Source organism: Perca fluviatilis, chromosome 10, assembly GCF_010015445.1.
Source record: "Perca fluviatilis chromosome 10, GENO_Pfluv_1.0, whole genome shotgun sequence".
In the NCBI taxonomy this organism is placed as follows: domain Eukaryota; kingdom Metazoa; phylum Chordata; class Actinopteri; order Perciformes; family Percidae; genus Perca; species Perca fluviatilis.
Window position 1 is genome coordinate 28,819,964 of NC_053121.1, and position 17,829 is coordinate 28,837,792.

Sequence of the window (17,829 nt, forward strand, 5' to 3'; positions counted from 1 at the left end):
TTCCACTGAAAACCATTATCGTGACAGGGAATAGATACACAAACATGTGGGAGGTATGTACATGTTGCAACATTAGGAGAAGAGAGAAAATAGCTCATTTCCACCATGATTATGTCGGTGGTAGGTGAACAACAGTGACAGATTAATTTTCATCGTTAACATAAAAGCTGAGAACATGATATAGGTCACCAATCTAATGCTGGCATGAGACGAGGTGCACACCCATGGTAATGTGACCAGATTTCTGAATAATTCACATATCATGTAAAGGGATAGCCCGGAGATCTCACGCACAGAAAGGCGGCTCGTTCTGGAGCTCGAGGATATACGTCGAGGGGTGTGACGAAAATGAGAACATAAAAACTGAGTGGATAGATTCAAATGGAGTCATTTACGGAACAAGTAAAGATTTGATGTCCTGACATATAAGACCACTATTTGAATAACACATGACCATACTGGTGTTAACAAATGTAGTTAGGGAAAGGGGTGTTAAGTAGAAATCTTGCTTAGAGCAGAACATGTATCTAATCATGGCATCATGGGAAACAGATCAATATGAGATGGAAATTTGATTTCTTGAATTTAAGAGAGAAAAACTATTTTTCAGATTTTCCTCTGTGGATTTGATTGTCTCCTCTAGATGTTTGAGCTCTGTGGACGAGTGACATGAGGCAGCTTTGCATTGTGTTCATAAGGTATTGATGAGGCCGGTTAATTATTTAGTTTGTCCCAGTTAACTCACAGTGACCTTAAGGTATATGAGTCACCTTTCAGATTGATGTCACTCAGCAACGCAAATGTTTATGAACACAAGACAAAGCATGAATACACAGGTAAGCAGACTCGCTCATTGAAGGATGCAAATACACACACTGACATCTGAGACTTGTGTTATTGTGATAGACCAAAGACAGCTTCTCAACTCTCATGGCAACAAGTGATTAACTCCGTCATCCAGCTGCTTACAACGTCAACTCTGAACTCGATGAGACGACGACCTGCAGATGTGAAAAGTGAGAGGGCGTCACAATGAAAAACAATGCTAATGAGCTGCAGCTAAAACCTGCAGTGACAGATAAGAGACAGATTATTCACGTCTTTTCATTCACACAAACACAAGTAACTACATTTGAACAGTCAGGGTACTGTTGGGTGATAATTTGTAAAACATCAATGACCCTCAACTATAAGATATTGCATTAATTAAATGTGCTAATTAATCACTGTGAAAGAAAGTCGGCGCATCGGGACTGAACTGCAGGAGCGGAAGGATGTCACAAAAGAGACAAAACCCACAAGGACTCACCTCCCACTGACCCAGAGCAAGGAGCTGAATTTGAATATCAAAGACAGACAGACAGACAGACAGACACACACACACATAGTTGTACAAAGACACAGACATAAATGCATGCACACATGTGCATACAATTATTCATAACTCTGCTTTTGCAACAATATATTTATACTTTGGCATAAAAATACAGTCACCTTCACCCTGAGCTGTGAGTGCGTGTGTGTGTGTGTTTAAGTGAATGAGTAAGAGAAAAATAAAGAGAGAGTGTGAGAGAGAGAAAGAGTGTGTTTGCATGTTCACTGGCACACAAACTCGACTGATCCAAGCAACTGCTATGGACCGACGGTGGAAACTATTTGTGAATGAGATGACCCACACACACATACACACACACACACACACACACACACACACACAACACACACACACACACACACACACACACACACACACACACACACACACACACACACACACACACACACACACACACACACACACACACACACACACACACGTCCTGAGACAGCCCTCTCAGTAGGGAATGGGACAATTTCGTTCAGTCTATAAAGGCTGCTTTGTGTCCTGACTATCTACTAAACACACACAAAGACACACACAAACACACCTAATGACTGCTTTGTGTCCACATCTTAAGGCAAGGACGCACTCACACATCAACACAGACCAGCTGCTTTGTACCCTCATTATGTAGCTGTTAGGCTCAGGCTACTTGGGATTGCAAACACGGGCCAAGCAGATGTCCACTGGCCTAATAGTGCTGACGGCAGTAACACAGAGACACACATACGCAGATGGATGTGTGGAAAGACACACTCTGTAAACTGAGCATTTGACCTTGTTCTAATAACCTGGTGTCAGGTAGGTTTTTCCAGGGATATATACATGTATCCTCTTGTTCACAAGAAGTGTTGCATTGTACACTTCCAGTAATGTTTGTCTGAAACAGGACAAAGAGGAACCGGGTAGATATCCACAACAATAATAGCCACCACAAAATCCAACATGGGGCAGTAGTACTATCTGCTCTGTTTGATTGACTTTGGGAAATACTAAGTATGAGCCCACACTGGTGGCTTCGTGAGGCTGTAATGCTCATTGTAAACAAGAATATCCCGAGACTTTGGGGGGGGGGGGGGGGGGCAAAGCCACAAGCCTCTGCTCCATTAAATCAATTTGACTTTCATTAATCTCAATTAAGCTAAATCTTCATGTTTAAATCACTTCCCGACAAAAGACCGACCAGGGGCCACTAAAGACAGAGTGGTCTGCTCAACGGGGCTAATGGTGAAATGCTAACTACCCTGCTTATCTCTTGCTAACTTGGCACTATGTTTCCTGGAAGAAATTCCACTTTTACAGTATAATGTGTTTCTGATTTTTATTAAATTATAAATTTCTTCTGATAACAATGCAAAAAATCATTTCAAATTAAGATCTTAATAATTCCTGCTGGGTTTAATAAACTCCACACTTTCACTCGCCCGTGTCCCATTCATTTTAATATAAAATAATACTGGTAATACCGTGACTCCTTTGCTGAACTCTGTAGGTTCACGGTATCAAGTATGTGCGATTCACAAAGAATACAGAGGAAAGTAGGCAGCACTAGGAGGGAGCAAAACCAATAAAATGCAGCATTACATGCACAAGAGCGTCAACGACAATGCCATACTTTCTGCCACCGCTGACGTTCATAGTCATGTTTGTTCGTGACTCATGAGAGTGAAAAGAAGAACACAAAAAGGTCTGAAGAATGAAAAGGAGGTACAAAAGATTCAGCTTCTGTGTGGAGTCAGTGCTCTGTTGTTTCTTCTTCAGGACTGCTGTGATGACTGAATGTGAATCTCTATTAGATCTGAGTCACTCTGATGCTTTCATGTGGCTTCCCGGCTTGACGGAATACAATCTGACGTTGAACAAAGCGTCCTTTTCTCCCCCCCCGCGTCAACTTTGTAAAACGATTGACGTACTTCAGAATCAGTCCACACCTACTGGGCACGCATAGTTTTTTCATGACACACTTTTAGCTGCTCGCCGAGTCTGAGTGGGTTTCATGGCAGTGCAGCCATTCACCATCTTATCTTCGTCATCATCTTCGCAACATATTTGCATGTAGACAGTCAGGGAATTGAAGGAAGGAAGCCCAGGAAGTCAACCCACATGAGCATGTGGTTTGGACTAAACCAGACAAACCCTGCAGAGAATTCTCGTATTTGAGAGTTTTAGTGCAGGGTGGGATATAAAATAACAGATATAGTCCAGATTCAGCCCACAGAGGCCAGAAGAGCACAAATTCTTGGAAACCAGAATGGGAGGAATGCTGCTGTAAACAGCTAACTATACTTCCGTGTTTCTCTGGACATCATGCACCCAAATTGAGGTCAGATAAAGTAGACTTTTCTCTGCTAGTACAGCAAAAATGGATAAGGAGAATATGTTTGATAATATGATGCATCACATACCTCCACACATCACACAGTCCTCTTCTTGACTAGCACACCGCAGAGGCCAGCAGTGACACTATGTGCGATCGAAATTTTTGAGCGCTTGGGCCGGCCACATGATGAGTTCAACAACAGCACCATGAATCCAAACAGAAGGCACACTGGTCATGCATCACTACCTCATCTCACTGACACCACAATTGCCTCTGGGGAGACAAGAAACAGTGAGGGGAGTCGCCAGGTAGCAAAGAGACAACTCGATCCATCCTGGGCTGCTGTCCCGTGGAAGAGGGACCCCGGGTGGCCGCTGGAGCCAGACGGGACCTGATGTGCTTTTCTGAGCCGCCTCAGGGAGCTGCAGCTTGGATGGACTCTTTGATGAGGAGGGGATTACTTTGCTGTTCATTTCACATCCTATTTTATTTCTTGCATGAATTGAGATTGTGATGATTCTTTTTTTGTTTCGGTTAATTGTTTGTGGTATTTTAGAGAGAAGACATTAAATCACAGTCTATATTTTTACAGTTGTCAAGTTTAACATGTATGATTTAAGAGATTTAGTGTCAGCTTCAGCCCCATTAATTATCATACAAAATCAATAATGCAGTTACATGCAGTTGATTCTTCAGAAAATATAATTTTCTCAGTTAAATAACCTAATGACTAAAATGGTTTGTGTTTTTTTATTTTATTTTACTAATTTAAAAGGAAAGTAATGCAAATATAGTAATAATGGCTTGGATATTAATAAAAACCAATGTTACTAAATTACAAATATATTAATGGCATATTAATGGATACCCACCTTATTATTTAAAATTAGTTAATTGCCAGGAAAATAATTGGCAACTATTATAGTTATTATTTTTCAATGAAATAATATTCACTTATTTTAGTTTCAAAATTATGGGAATTTGCTGTATTTCTTCATCTTATGTGATAGTAAACTGAACACATTTAGGTTTTGGAGTGTTGATTCGAGACAAAATAAGAACTTTGACGTATCATTGGGCAATTTCTTTTACAGTTTTATTTTTTTTAATTTACAGACCAAGCAATTAATTGAGTAATTGAAAAAAGAACAGATTAAGTGATAATGAAAATAATCAAATTTGCAGCCCTAAAACTCTAATAGTCTATGCTAATATATGGTTTCAAATATAGCTGCTTGTGCTCAGTTCAGTGGAGCCACGGTAATCTGTCTGCAGCTATGCACAGAGGATTTGCAGAGGAATAATGAGGTTTCATTTCAACATTTAGAAAAAAGATATTGGAGGAATTCCCCTTCCTGGAAGTCCTCTTGTTCCCTGAGGGGATAAAAGACAGAGGGATTAATAGGCATACTGTACATTCCTCAACAGTGATTCCCAGATACCAGTCTTCTACTCCAAAGTAATCCTCTTAGTGATGAGATCTGAGGCTGCGTTTCCGAACAGCCTGAGCTCATATCTGAGGTATTTTTGGTGCTTTTCATATTTGAATATGAAATGTTTGGTTTTTCAAACGATTTAGAAATATTTTAATTTATATTCTCAAAAGAACCATTATCTGCGTGTATCCTTTTATTAAGCTGTTTTGTGCTCATTAAGTGTCATGTGTGAATGTAGATTTTTTTTTTCAGTTTATTGCTAACCAAGGCAGCCATTATACTAGCTGTCTAAAGGCTAGCTGTAAGACGCGTTGTCTGATCATTAATCAATACAAGTGTTTATGGTTGTCTCCGAATGGCTATAATCAAATGGTGGAGTGAAAATCTGACTGTCATAGAGAGGGGGAAGACGAGATATCCTTTAAATACGGAGATGGCAGTGCATTTTTTTTAGACACTCTCTCCTGGGAGACATTCATAGTGTTGCAAATGGTTGTTCACATGAAAAGTCAAAGAAATAGATTCATCAAGAATGAAAAAAAAAAGAGGGCTGACAGAGAAGTTCGAAACCCAGCTTACTTTCTCACCTCCACACAGCTGACAAATGAAGTGGATGTGAATGTTGGATCGTCTGTTTCGGGAAAGTCACAGTAAAGGTCGGGCACGGATGCCACTACTCTTTCAAAAAGTTGTGGGAGGAATTGATTTCTGAAGATATTTCAACCATACCATCCAAAGTTAAAATGACTTGTCACTTACCTCGTAACTTGCCTTTAATTGCTCTTGTATAGTGCTTTTAATTTCTTTAATATATATATATATTTTAATCGTTTTTTTAATTTGTACTTCTCTATCTGTACTCATTTCTTTCTTGTGCTGCGGCAACACCTGATTTTTCCCACTGGGGATCAATCAAGTTGATCTTATCTATTGTTTATGGATATTTTTCTCATTTATCATCACTATCATTGTATTTCTTGTGTGTGGGTGTGAAGAAAGACTGATGTGACTCACGCTGCATGTGCTACTCTTGGTTTATTAAGCTGCAGGTTTTATGTTTTTATGCTGCTGGTCTTACGTTTGATTTTTTTTATGATTGGTGGTTTTATATAATGTGTGCTGTGATTGCCTGTGTTGTTCCTCTGTACTGTTTATTTATTCATTTATTGTTGTACTGCAACATTTATTGTTGTACTGCAGAGTCCAAAACCAATTTCTCCCCCTCGAGACAAATAAATTATAATTCATAATAATTATACGTTGAACTTGTCCAACACTGTTTTCACAGTTTCACAATTGCCAACAATATGCCAACTGCTATCCTCAACCTTTGTTGTGTTTTTAACTTGCACAGCAGAATAATTTTTCTTCTGAAAGTGCCCAAACCAGATTGATAGTTCCCAATATCTTGACAATTGCCTCACTGTAGTATGTGCATCTTACTAGCTCTAAAAATGATCAGTGTCACAGAAATGTATAACTGCAATGAAAGAATGTTGAGAAAAATATGGCTGAGGTCTGAAACCTTTAGTGCATTGTATTCAATCCATTGCATGTTCAAAACCTATTTATTTTAATAAATATGTTACATCAGATCAATAGTTTAGATTCAAATTTGAAGGATTTCATACTTTACTGAAACTCATTATAGCCATCTGACAATGAATACTTATTTAGCAGAATAAAATCAAAGACATGTGCGGAGCAGCCACACTAAGAGAAGCCACCACACAAACAAATACTGCTTCAAAATACATGACGAAAAACAACTTATAGCACGATTCAGTGTTTCGTTTTCATATTCAAATAACATAAGTGAAAAACAACTTGGCTTTGCATTATGTGTCATAGAATTCTTATATTCTGAAAAAATATATACATTTATAATGAGAATGTCAATAGTGAAGATGGAAACTCAGACTGAGTGCAGGAAGAACCTCACAGAGAACCGGACACACTCACTGTTTGCATGACGTCGACCGTGCAAACAGCAACTAAAATGTTTGTTTTGCAATGGAAAATATCCAGCCAGCAGTCGGGGTGTGTGTGAGGAAATGTGACATTATAGAGATGATTATAGTAATTAACATGGCTTTTGTTTGTCTTTTGTAGGTAGAGATTCCTGGAAATGTAATAACATCTGAGAGTGAAAACTCATATGGAGAATTAACAGGATGTGTCATGGCATGGAGTGGAGAATACAATATTCCGAATGCAACATGATATTAAGGTTGATAAAAATGTCAGAAGGACGTAGTCATCTTAATAATTGCAGGTTTTTATTGGTACAACAGCACAGCCTGTTCTCATGAACCATATGTTCAAAAAGATATGAAAAGTTAAGCACTGTAAGTCGTACGCATTCCACTTTTTTTTTTTTTTTTTTTTTTACTGCTGCTGTATAAAAACGTGGCTGGCTGCAGAGGGAGGGAGTACAGGACTTTCAAGCCAGGAAGCAGAGTTAGCTTTCCGGGGAAAACAAAAGACTTTCACCCAGGAAATGCATGTTCCTTAAGAGTGTTTCAATCGAAACCACAACCTTTTTCCTGAACGTAACTTTTGTCGCCGCATAATGCTCATCGGCAGCTCGCTGTGCTCTGTGCCCAGCTCAAAGTCACCTATTCTTGGGTTAATTGAACCACCAACTACCGCTGATACGACACCATAGCCGGCGTCGTAGGGCTCTGTAGCTAACTGCCGCTGATACCACCGCGCTGTGACAGAAGTCTGTAGAAATTTTACATTTGCATGAACTGGGGTAGATGCTCGATATTCATGCGCCATCTTGAAATAAGTTAGCCGGTAAGAGACATACAGGACATACTTCTCCGCCTTTCGCGGTCACATGATAAACTCACAGGTGCTGCTAATGCTGCTTATGGGTATCGTAGCTTCCCGGCCCCGGCAAGCTTGAAGAAGGAAACATGAAGGACCACACGTATTCAAAATCCAAAATTCAGGAACAGGAATCTTCTTCTTTGCCCAGAAAAAGAAAAAGGATATTGAAAAGAGCAAGAGACCGGTGTCATCAGAAAAAAAGTGTGAAGGCTACCGTAGCTGTAATACATACTTTGAACTGCGTGGTGCGAGAGAGTTCATTGCGATATATTATCTCAATGCTAGATGGGAGAAATTCCTACACATTGGACCTTTAACCCTTGTGTTGTCCTTCGGGTCCCAGTGACCCGAAGGACAGCACAAGGATTATGTGGTGGTTTATGTGGTGGTTCTGCAGGGCCTAAAAACATGTTTTAGCTTTGTCGTTATGGCTTGTTGTGTATAGATTGAGGGCCAACAAAATTTAATCAAATCTATAACGCAATAAAGTACAAAAAGTACAAAGAGTATTCCCAGCACATATATGCCATATATATATATATATATATATATATATATATATATATATATATATATATATATATATATATATATACATACAGTGTTGGGAAGGATACTTTCAAAACGTATTTCGTTAGAGAATACAGAATACATGCCCACAAATGTAATTTGTAACGTATTCCGTTACGTTACTCAATCTGAGTAACGTATTCTGAATACTTGGATTACTTCAGGATTACTTCCACATTGAATTGCGTTTTATAAGTGTAGGAATGCAGCTATCACATCCAGCTTACTAAACAGGCCTATAATGGTGTGTTCTTTTTATTCCAACTAGCTGAATGTGTACCTGAACAAGCAGATAGATTATTGTATTGGTAGTCCCGAACTGCATACTACAAAAATCTAACCGCAGTCTTGCTACCACGAGCTAATTTTAGCTAACGTTAGCTAGCATGTCAAACGGGGCTAGTCATTAAACGGCTCTGGAGCTAGTAAATCAGCACGTAGGAGAATGTAAAGTCGCATGTCAATGTTAAAATAGCAAGGTGACCAGTAAAACTACAGCAGACGACTACCCTTGGCTAATTAAAAAAATAGCTTACTTTAAGATGCTTCTTCAGGTTGGAGGTGGAGTAATTTGGACGCTGAAGGAGGTTGGTTGCTGGCAAGCAGAGGCTGCACTGCACAGTTATATTTCATTCTCCCTGTTCGTTCTTTAATGTGAAATGCTGTTTGAATTTCCAAGATAGAAACTAATTCCTGTCCTGGCTCTGTCGTGCCGGTTCCGACTCTATTTTTTAGCTATTTTTTTCGATTTCATATCGGGGCTTCTGGAAAATGCATAGAGTTGCCTTAATTTAGTCAGAGTGAATAAACTCGTGAAACAGAGAAGTATCGTCATGTAATCCATTGATTTCAACAATGTAACTGTATTCTAAATACCAACGATTTAAATTGTAACTGTAACGGAATACAGTTACTCATAATTTGTATTCTGAATACGTAACGCCGTTACATGTATTCCATTACTCCCCAACACTGTATATATATATATATATATATATATATATATATATATATATATATATATATATATATATATATATATATATAAGTGACTTTGAGTTTGTGAAAAGCGCTATATAAATTCAGTTTATTATTATATGCATACAGTACATTACACATCAATCGTTATAGCATGGCAAGCCTTACTCCTTGCCATTTCCTCCCAGCAGGAAGTAGAGAAGTAGAGCATGACTCTCATTTCCTCCCTTTCTCCATCTTTTCCTTTCTTCTACTTTTTTCTTTACACACACACACACACACACACACACACACACACACACACACACTCCACCTCACGTGCATCCACATTCATCAGCTTCTAGAGAACTCGCCTTTGCATGCATGATTATCATCAGGCTCACGTGCTCATGCGTTCCACTTCCATGCCTGCACACACAGCTTATAGATTATTGCCTGCAAGCATGTTCATCATCTCTAAGCGCACCCCACGCAGTCTCACGTGCACACTGCTCAGCCTGTGCTCTCCTGTACCCCGCATCCCCCCCTCCATCACCACAATATTCCTATACCGCTTTATACTGCTATCATTTTTCAGTCCTCTCTTATCCTGTTAAGACATTCTTCACTTGTCTGTTACTCTTTTCCCCCCAGTTTTGTCTCGTTGTACTAATATCTCTCTCCTGCATTAAAATTTAATGTAAGGAAATCTTGACAAGAATGCATGTGGATAAGGATTGCCAAAGTGCTCACCAAAAGCTTGCTCAAGATACTGTGGCGTGCATTTCATCATCTGGGATTTGGTATCTTTATTTTGTTCTTATTTTGTGCCATTTCCTGTATTTATTTGTTTGTGTGGTTTGTCTTGCCTGCAGGTAGTGATACCAGGTGTTTGTCCATTAGTGCATTAAACATAGGGGTGGATATCATTGAAACTTTTCTAATAATTTAAAAAATAATTTCAAATACAGTAACCGAATGGCAGTACTGTTTCTTAGTGTATTCTTTTTTTCAACACATTCTGGTTTTCCAAATAACAGAAAGTCGTTGAACATACTAACTTCAGACTGTTCTGCTTCAAAGCATCTGGACAATATTTTCTTACGGGCTCTGTGTAGCTATTGTTAGATCTATATTGGGGCCACATCAGGCCCAGGTTTAGATTAGCTTCTTAGCAGCTCCTGTGGAGCATTTCCCTTTCAAGTAAGGAGTCTGCCCTCTCGCTCAGCTAGTCAAGTACTGTGATGTATAGTTAAAAGTAAGGATCAACCGATACCGATATTGATTATTAGTACTTCCGATAACCAATATTTGGAACCGCATTTACAGTGAAAATGAAAATCTTTAAATCAAAATGAAAGCTTTAAACCTTTATAATAATACACGTCCGTTACATTCAAGCCATTGCCAAATGAGTTGTTACAAAGCTAATTAAGACTATCAGCTCCACACAACTCTCTCTGTATTTCTCAGTATGGCTGTGTTTAGAAATTGGTGTTGTCCGGTGACTTTCGCGCGCAGAAACTTGAGTAAAGATAATTACCTCTTCTGAAGAGTCCGTCATGTTTTTTTAATCCTCCGTGTCCTCCTTGGCTACTATAGCAACTGTGTGGAGGAGGGGTGGGGGTGAAGCGTGATCACGGAAGGTTTGTATCATGCGGATGCACCGACAGAAGTATTTTGTCAATACTTAGAATTCCTCATGGGAGAGACAGAAACTACGCACTATAGCTTTAAGATTTTGGAATATTACAAACTCCAACAAAAAACTTTGTTCAAATGCTTTAAGCAATTATTAAAAAAATGTGGAACTGTCAACATAATAAACAATAAAAGATAGTCAGATAGTGTTGGGGGTGGGACATTAAGTCAGACTCAGTGGTGGGTGAAAGCCGAAGCAGAGGGACAGACACAGAGCTGTAGCGGAGACAAAATAGCGCACATTTTAAATGTATTAACTTTACTGGTTATCAGGCAAATAAAACGCCGATACAGATAATCTGCAAACTGCCCTATCCCAAGTTAAAAGCATCATTTGTTACCCTGCAATACCCAGCCATAATCTTAAATGAATCACTTCCCCTGATATTTGTTCAACATAATGATTAAATAGCCTGAAAACGAATACTAACTATAAAAGAAGCAAAAAAAAAAAAAAAAAAGTAAAACACAAAAAGGGAGGTTAAGGCAATTAAAAAGTAATTACACAAAGCAAGTCTATAAAGTTGCATTTTAGAAGCCTGACAAAGATGCCCGGAGAGCTTGTTCCAGTTATAAAACTCCATACCGTCTGGTGGTAAACTGTGGGAAACGTGGTGTCTTGATGGGGCTGATGATCGTTGGGAATGTCCTGTGCTCGGTGTCTTTTTTTGATTTAAAAACAAAAGTTTGAGAATGTGATTTTCTACCAACTGAAACTTTAACTGCCTGATGGTCGGAGGAAAAAAAAAAGATATGCCTGCTGTTTGGAAAACGCAACATGGCCCTCTTTCAAAAAGACATGTTTTTCATTTTTATCATTTACAAGATTGTGTATTTGTAGGTACTGTACAGAATGAGTCTATAACAGGCAGATAGACACTGTAAAATGATGATTTACTATATTTGATATATTTTAGTTGACAAATAAGCGATTTATCATTTCAGAGTGGTTTATATGGAAAAACACTGTGGCTAATTAAACTGATGTATACTGCTTTAGCTACACTTACTGGACTGAGTAAAACCGATAAAGTGACTGAGACACTAACAATGAATAGCCAGAAACAGACACAGGGGAAATGATTGAGAGTGAAAACACAGACAGAGGAGAGATGGAGAAACTGTAGTTATGAAACATACCGTGCAAGCAAACCACTAATCAAGTTAGATTTTAGGAAACAGGTTTGCCATAAACACAGGTTACACACATACTGTAAACACACAGCAACAAGTGAGAATACAAATTCCAGTGAGGACAAGGTTGAACAAATCTTTTTGCCAAATAACATGTCGGTGTAGTTTCTTCAGTTTAAAGTCTGCCATCATGGACATGAGCTTAAGTAGTAGCTAAGTAATAAGCCTCTTCCTCTAAAGAGTGTTTTGCACAAACTGGATGTTTTAATATCGTGCTTGTATCATTTTAAATTTATGTTTCAAGCCCCATAGTTCATTCATGACCTTGAGATTGGCATGTGTGACAAAATGATCTCCTTTTTTTTTTGGACCTTTCAACCACTTCTCATGGTTTTCATCAGCAATCGGGACTGGCTCGGGTGTCATTACTAGATCTTATACGTAAGATGTTTGCGTGAATAAGTACTGAGTAGCATTGAAAAATGTGTCAAATAGTGACAGCAGTAATGCACTGTATGATGAAAGGAAGCTGCAGTTCAAACTTAACTTATTTTTTCCAGATAAGAGAATCACATTCCTGTTAGATTATACATAAATATTGTTCACTCCAGGAGGATGTTTGCCTTAAGTCTACTCAATCATAATACTAGTAATCAGTCATGAGCTATTTTTCCTGGTAAATAAGAGTTAACAGCCTTCAAGCTGTCCCAGCTTCTGGAAAATAACCCCAAACTGTTGTGAAATACATGAAGGCAGCTCTGATAAGCATGAGGAAGAGGGAGGAGATCTGAAATTCATCATTCTTTAATGAAGGCGGTGGCATGTTCAAACTATGTGATTTGTTGAAAATTACAGGAATACTCATTTTGAATTTCAGCCTTTTTATTTTCCTTTTCCTCTTGGAGACACATTGTGTGGTCAAAGTGTCCAACAGACAGAACGTCTACAGGGAACATGTAAATAGACTACACATGCAAACTAATCTAGAAAAAACATTGCAAATGAGGCTGAGGGTAGATTTGTCTGCTTAGGACCGTGATATGAATGGAAAGCTTTCAGTGGAGCCTTGACAGCAGCTCTGTAATCCATCAGCCAACTTTAAAGGTAGTCCTGTAGTTATAAAAACCTCCTCTTTCTTTTTCCTCCGCTGGGCAAGAAAAGCAAGCCTGACCTTTTCCCAAAGTGAAGGCAGACAACCTGCAGTAGACAGACAGGGGCCAAAACAGGAGCTCAGTAACACTTTACATGTCTTAGTTTTCCCCAGCTTCCTCATTTGCATCTACAAATCCTGCTGGATTTGCTGACACTCTTGACAATATAAATACAAACACGAGACAAAAGATAAACATGTAGAAATACTGTCTAAAAGAGCAGTGCACATACACTTGGGGATTTTTGTCATAAGTATGCTGCTTCGCCGTCCAAACGAAGACGCAAGGGCGGCGTTTTTGAATTTTTTGCGTCTTCAGGCAGTGCGTTTACAGGATTTGTTTGTACGAATGGCCAAAACGATTCCAAACATGTGCGTTTGCACCAAAAAGCGTTTCTGTTTGGACGGCCCCTTATAAGAGCCGGAGCAGTAGTTATTAAATTTCTCATCTAACTTCAAAGGTGGTTGTTTGATGTGAGATTAAAGCCTCTCCCCTGCTGAGTGAATGTTACAAGACTAACCTCTGTGTGAAACCATTTGGGGGGGAAAGAAATATATAGTTTTCCTGAAACTGTTGTTCTTCAAATCCTTAAAAATGACATTTTCTAAAAATATGCATAGTTCAAACTGAAATATAGAGTCCTGGGGTCCTGACATCTCGCTGTTCTACGAGCTTCTGTAACTCAATACACACTCATTGTGGGTCTTTTTTTTTTTAATCATGGTTCTGGTCAATACGTATCTGCAGTTTGCATGTACTGTATTACAATTTGAACCTTTTGTGATTTTAACACAGTTAAACAATTTCTTGGCATTCAAAAATGTAGAGCTTCTCGACTTCCCTATCTTCCTTTTTGGCATGGTGTTGCATTAAAGATACCCTGTCGAGGGTTTGATACCCTTGTTGCACTATGGAGAAGTTTTTTTAATCAGTGGGTCCATCCCCTCTTAAACTGTCATATGCATACGCACACAGTCCTGTCAATGGTTTCACACTATTCCACTGATTGACCGATGGCTGTAACGTCAGTTTAGAGAAAAAGAAGAAGACTGAGAGAGATGGAGGGAGAGAGAGGGGTGTAATATTTTGGGTGCCCACATACGTTTTTAGGTTTTCTTACTTCTGGAACAGGACCAGGAGTTCCAGTTTCACTTCAGCTCTCTATGAAGCTTGAAGTTCATAAATGAGGCTATGAATGAGGCTGGTGAGATGACATCAGCTGTGATGAAGCACAACAATAACAACATTGTGTTTTGTTCTTAGACTTGAGAAATACATTAAAAGCTATTTCGATCAGGAGAGACTTTGTTGCAAATATGCAAAGGTTTATTTGTACATATGCATAATATGAAATGTACGAGGCTTTGGAGATTAGACTCCATCGTGTTGAGTCTAGACACTGGTGGTGATGGTGAAGGAGCCCGAAGACCGGACCGAAGGAGCCGACGGGAGCGGTCTGCCGGAGGAAGACCCAGGGTGCCGCGGGTGATGATGACTGGAGGTGGAAGGGGAGGAGGAAGGTTGCACTCTTTGCCTGAAATGACAGCTGACAGCAGCAGAGAGAGAAACAGATTTAAAGCAGAGATGCCATACTGTGATTGGGTTGTGGAATTCATGGCCAATTCTGGTTGGTTTAACTGAAAAGTGAACCCCTCGAAAACAGCTGATCTGAGAGGTGGATGAAGTTTAGAAGTCTTCCTGAAAGAATTGACGCTGAGCTTCATTTAACCCTAGTCTGGTTGAGAAGGTCATAACTTTTATCCAACCTTTCCACTAGGATTACAGCCAACACACACACACACACACACACACACACACACACACACACACACACACACACACACACACACACACACACACACACACACACACACACACACACACACACACACACACACACACACACAACTGTGCTTTGGGAGCCACTGGCAAACATTAAAAATAATGTACTCTGGTTTCACGATTCAGATCCATGCACGTGGGAACACACACACACACACACACAATAGTTTGTTTGGGCTGTAGCACCGTAATTAGGTCTGTTTTGTGCTGATAGAGAAACAGTAACGTGATACACTCACATGCTTCTGTGATTAAAGACAGAGCTATCGGCAAAACAAGAGGACAGACAAGAAGAAGACGAGCAAAACTGTGAGGGAACAGCGAAAAAAAACTAAGCCAAAGAAAAAGGAGACACACACTGCTTCTTGGTAATGATTCTAACCTGAGGCAACATGCATTTAAAAAGGCACCTTTGCGATATTAAGAGTCGAGATGATGGAATCATATGAAAATACAATACGGACGCATAGATGCAAGAATGGGCATGTATATGCTACTGGCAGAGTGGTGGCAGGGCCAGATGGCAGTGCCCTAGGGTGGAGAGAGAGAGAGAGAGAGAGAGAGAGAGTAATTTCACTTCATGTTGTTAACTTCTGCTATCGCTCCTCAGATTGTCTCCTCTCCACATTCCCTCCAAATATTGTGTAACTGATATAACGCAAATGAGGAAAAACAATTTTACATTTTAAAAGTATTAAAATATGGAGAAAAGAAGGCTCTGCACACTTGGATCTAATGCAAGCAGAAAGTGCACTACCCATGCGTGCATGACAAAGCACCATTGTGCCCTATTTTAAGTCATACCCATATTCAGTCCCTCCAGGATTTCGCAATGTCGTGATCGCAACAATTCACGCAAATTCCAATCACCGTGAATTTGGTGCGACCCCCAACTTTTCCGCCAACATTACCAATAACCGGAGTTTACCGCGACTTCAACCAATCCCAGCAGTCCCACGTGCCATCAGTCTTTTCATCAGTGTGTGACTCAGAGTCAATGACCAAGCGGGAGTGAGAACGGGTTGACGTCACACACGTAGGTCACCAAATTAATTTCCTTGTTTCTGATATGAAGACGAGATGTGTGTGACTCGAACATCTCGCATTTACAAACAAAACGTACAGCAAAAGACCATGCAAAACATTTTAGACCGTCCTGCCAACCTGTATACATTTTAAACATCAATGTACGCTGTAAAAATGTTTCACTCTAAAGTTGCTGAAAGCTGCTGCTGTTTCAATCCTGTCGGCTCTCTGCAGCGGGTGGGGCTGCTGCTCAGTTCCCCTCGACTGGCGCACGCGCGCGAAAAACACACACACACACACAAAAACAAACACACACACACACACACACACACACACACACACACACACACACACACACACACACACACACACACACACACACACACACACACACACACACACACGGTGGATGCAGGAAAAACCGGATGAGACGTACATGATGACCTAAATTGAGGACAGCTACGCTCGTTATTGTAAGTGCAATGATAAGTTAAAGTCCAATAAGTACTTCATCGAACCGTATGAATGTGTGGCCCAGGCCAGGATAGGAAATTAACTAACAATGTAAAGATCAACAAGCCACTGACACATATGTTCAAATTTGATTCATTCAATAAATTATAATTTTTTGTCTTAAATCTACCAACCATTTTCATAGTATACAAACATTTGCAGCATCCTGAGCCATTTTTGGTAAGGTTACTAGGAAAACTCAGCCCAGAGTAGTTTGATTCTACCCAAAACAAGTTTCCTTTTTATTTTTAAAGAAATGAAGCTCAGCGTAAGTTCTTACAGGAAGACTTCATATTCCTTTTCCATCGCTCATAATGATCAGCTGTTTCATGGTATGTCACTTGTCAGTAGTAAATCAGATCCAGCTGTGTCGTTGTTAGTTAAACCAATCAGAGTCGGCCATTTGTCACGAGCCTATCACAGCATGACAACCTGCTTTAAATCTGCTCGCTCTTCCGCGGTTGACAGTTGTCGTTTCAGGAAATAGAGTGCGTCCCGCCTCCTCCCCTTCTACCACTGGTGGTCACCATTGACATATATATAACGGACCAACAGACCCCATTGCTCTGGACGGAGACCAGTGAAGGCTATTAGAAGCACTTTTCCGGTGATCACTTGCTTTACTGCGCAGCCTCCAACTGAGAGAGACAACATAAATGTGACGTGAGCAACGTGTCTGAAAGTCTTCTGGTAGCTGTGCCAAGAGAAATCTCAATCATTCCCAATCTTGCAGAGACGGAGAGTATAGGTATATGTAAGGAGATAACATGGGCACAGGCTAATTATTGATCACTAACATGCTAGTTAACATTAGTAATTAAATCTAAACAGCTAACGTAAGTCGAAACTGCCTGCGAGCTTCTCCTGTACTATACGGTAATTCCTCTACTGTGCGACAGTAAGTCACTTGGTTATGACACAATCGTTAGCCTATTTTTACAAAAACGTCGTACCATAACG

At 39.7% G+C, this 17,829-nt stretch overlaps 1 long non-coding RNA gene across 1 annotated transcript in view; it reads right to left on the reverse strand.

Moving 5' to 3' along the window:
• Positions 1-13,220: 13,220 nt before the first annotated feature.
• LOC120567081 overlaps positions 13,221-17,829 on the reverse strand; it is a 95,710-nt gene continuing 91,101 nt past the window's right edge. The window contains exon 3 of the long non-coding RNA XR_005640516.1: positions 13,221-13,534. This is a non-coding gene — a long non-coding RNA (uncharacterized LOC120567081). The remainder of the gene's footprint in view (positions 13,535-17,829) is intronic.